This window comes from Monopterus albus, unplaced genomic scaffold (genome assembly GCF_001952655.1).
Source record: "Monopterus albus unplaced genomic scaffold, M_albus_1.0 scaffold201.1, whole genome shotgun sequence".
NCBI lineage: Eukaryota > Metazoa > Chordata > Actinopteri > Synbranchiformes > Synbranchidae > Monopterus > Monopterus albus.
This window is the reverse complement of record NW_018128081.1, coordinates 542,213-545,995: the sequence shown is the minus strand read 5'-3', so window position 1 is coordinate 545,995 and position 3,783 is coordinate 542,213. Positions and strand designations below refer to the sequence as shown.

At 39.6% G+C, this 3,783-nt stretch overlaps 1 long non-coding RNA gene across 1 annotated transcript in view; it reads right to left on the bottom strand.

Annotated features, from left to right (window-relative positions):
• LOC109970532 (uncharacterized) overlaps positions 1–285 on the bottom strand; it is a 3,379-nt gene extending 3,094 nt beyond the window's left edge. Inside the window, exon 1 of the long non-coding RNA XR_002276429.1 lies at positions 86–285. This is a non-coding gene — a long non-coding RNA (uncharacterized LOC109970532). The remainder of the gene's footprint in view (positions 1–85) is intronic.
• Between the last annotated feature and the right edge of the window lie 3,498 nt (positions 286–3,783).

The following is a 3,783-nucleotide window of genomic DNA, read 5'->3' as shown; positions in this document are numbered from 1 at the left end:
AAATGTTTTTTATCGGTCCCCAGATAAAAGTATTGTTAGGTGACTAATATAAAACCACTGCAGAAGATTAGGAAATACATCTTACCCTCTGCTTGGTTGTATCCTGGGTGTGTCTCAGTTCCATTCTCAAACTGGTGTGCCTCAGCTGTGTCGCATCAATGGCCAATGAGGTGTCAGACACTTCTCCCTCAGTTCAGCAGACTACACGTGGCAATGGCTTGCTGCTGCCTTCCTCAGCTACCAAATCTAAAGACTATAAACATACAAGACTACACCATATAATAGTATGCAGACACAAATAAAACCTCATAACTCATATACTTTAGTTAAAGGGCCAATCCACCAACCATATATTTAGTGGTGTCAAGCCATGCAGCTAGTTTTGGTTGTACTGTCTGTCCAGCTTTTCAGATACTTTTAGAAGACAGCAGTGCAAGTTAACACTGAAAAATAACATTTTATAAAAACAGGTTTCCTTGGATAATCCCCACAGTTATTACTTTAGTAGAAGTCCATCCGAATACAGTTTGTCCTAGAGATTATCCCAGTAGTTGTGGGGAGTAACTAGTTACTGTAATAAAATTACAAAAAAGTAACTAATCATTTAGCTACTGGGAAAAAATGTAATCAAATTACAGTTACTAATCAAAATAATAATAATTACATGGGGTATCCAAATATATCCTTTTCAGTAAAAAGATTAGAACATAATCATCTTTTCATGGCACAGGAATGCATAATTTCCAGACATGTTCTGGATCAACACAGCCATTTGGACAAATGAAACCATCAAGGGTAGAATGCTTATGAGTGGTCTCTAGATAGGCTCCATTCATCTGGCAGCATGAGTTAAATTGTGAATAAATTATATATTTTTTAATCAGTTAATGTAAAAAGCTGAGAACATTCATTCTGTTGCTTTATGAAGTAACTAAACTGTTACATTACTCATTACATTCTTAAGTGGGGAACTAGCAATCAGTAACCTGTAACATTTCAAAAGAAGCCTTCCAAAAACTGGCACGCATTGTAATGACAACTAAGATTTTTTTTTGCCAAATTGCAACATTATTTTTAATAAGGCATTGCTGTTGAATTTCCTAAATGTGTGGTTGCAGCAGAAATCTCTGGTGAATATCTTAAAACTTAGGCAAGCAAAACCAAAACTACATGGCTAGATTGCAACAGCACGAAGTACAGTAATAATATGTTGCTAACATTCAGTGGGGTTACATCTGTGCTTATTAGCATCTGTATTATACATTGCTGCTGTCCTGGAATAGATAAGGATAATTTACTGACTTCCACTGGGAATTCAGATGATCAGGTCATTTAAACAAAAGTCCACTCAGCTATTCAGGCTGTAGTCTGTGTCTTGCTCAAGGGCTTCATGGCAGAATGTCCCATTTTAAAGCTCTGTCACAGTGGAGACACTTTGGACTTTATGATGTTGTAAAAACACCTGAACAAGCACAGCCTGTCACACAATGTAAACACATACTGATGCAAACATATACACAAACCCTTCCTCACAAATACGGTGATTCCTTAAGTCAAGGCTCACTGACTATTACCCCACTAAAACAGCCATTAGTAAGCACAGCAACCTGCTAATGCTTCTGCCTCTCACAGCCAAACAAACAGTGATGAGGTGTTTGCCACCACTGCTTCCTGCTGTTATAGTGCTGGCGTAGGCCTCTGCAGCCATCATCGAGGCTGATTCCCATTAGAACAAGCCTATTTGGCTTGCATTACAAACCCATTCAATCAGGCAGCCACACTCTGCTTTTCCCTTTAAGCCCGGAGGCTGAGAGTGTATCCAGCCACTGTCGTTCAATAAGTGAATGGGTTATTGCAGTTGAGTCTCTGTATCAACCTCATTTTCTCTGAGCTTAGGGGGAAAAAACATTTTTTACAATTGTTGTCAATTTGTATTTATATCCCATTTTAAAATAAGATGAAGAACTGTATACACTGTTTACTCATCGAATATGCAGCAGTCACGGGTGAATGGGGTGATTTCCGTGTTTGATGGCAGACAGGTGTGGAGGGGCAGCCATTCATCCTGCCAGTCGTGCTGCCAGAAAGACCTCTCCTGGCACTGTGAGCGGAGGCTCATCACGCCCTTCATGGTACGCTCGAGTGTCATCACTTGTGAGGACCTATGCTACATCTCATGAAGCAGCCCCACGTAGCCTCGCAGCAACCAGATGGTGACTGTTAGGACCCAGTTGTGAACTGCCTTGAGTGGTGTGGCTGTAAAGGCACAGATTCAGTGTCATTAATTTATAACTTATCACTCTTCATCACACAAATATGTGATTGGTCTGCAGAGGGGGGAAAGGGCTCTCATGCCCCTAGGCAGTCTGTCCTACATTTCTCTTTGTACTCCTCCTCAGAATGTTTCTAATTAGCTTATTACTATACTTTACTGCACTGATTCTGAAACAGGGTTTGGATGAAATCAACAAAACAAATGAAATGAAACCTGTTCTGTGCAGCTGCTGTATTATCACAGACCAACTGGAACAAGCAGAAACAACATTTGGCTAGCTTAAACAGATTTGAACAGCTGTGGGAAAACTGATAAAAAGTGGTACTGTGAAGAGTTTAACATTATGAAGGTTGAGCCAAAAAAACTTGCTGATATATATTTAACTTGAAAAATACAACAAGAAATGGAATACACAGGTGGGGTGGATCCATTTAGACTGACATGTTCTTCCTGCCGTAACCACGTTTCAGTAAGACAAAATAAATCAATATGATGTTCACTTATCAAATCATTCACTAACAGAGATTTGGAGGAGATCTGATATTTAATAGCCCACATTTAATTGTCCTGTTATTTTCTACTGTAAGAAGAGTAGTCTTAATTTTAATTAGCTTCTTATGAATAACTCCTCCTGAGTTATTATTATTTATATAATTTAGGTGGTCGTGGGGCAGACACAGTCTCTGTGGGGTACTGGGAGGTTTGGGTGGGTAGCAGCTGCAGAGAGACAGCAGAGAGGCGTGTAACACTGCGACCCTGCATCCTGGACTCAACTTTGAGAAAACCACACCGACTAAACATTAATTTCAGTGAACTCTGACTGGCGAAGTCAGAAGTCATTAGCACCGACGTGAATAAAGACCTTACTGTATTTACACTTATCCTTAGTCAGCAGCTTCAAGCAGGATGCAATGTCGCCTGCTCTGGCTCCAGGTAGTGATGGCCCTATAACACCCGAGGCTCCGACACATGCGCGGTAGCTCATAAAGCAATTGTTTCGAACCTCTGTGCTGAGGCGTGTTTCGGTCACGTGGCTAATGACGTTTGAATCACTTGAGTGACGTCTGAAGCAGTTGGGTTCGTCGGACGTCAGATGAATCAGCTGATTGGTTCGGTTTGTCATGTGAATCACTTTGGATTGAGTGTGATCAGAGATAGGATATCCCTATTTAGTGGCGTTCATTTGAATCTGTCTTTGCAGAGTAAGTTGGTTTGTTGCTTTGAGAGTTTGTAGTGTTGTAGCAGATTGTGTATTTAGTGGAGAATCACTGTAGATAGAGAGATAGATCAATAGATAGCTAGATAGTAAGTTAGAGAGAAATAGATAAAGTAGTTACATAGTTAGATAACACTAGATTTAGTTACATAGATAGTCATAAATAAGGTTAGATATAGATAAGATATGGATATATTACATACAGTATATAGATAATATATATAGATATAGATATATTGCATATATAGTTACCCAAACCTCTATGAATTATCCAAGCATTTCCTGTGTACCC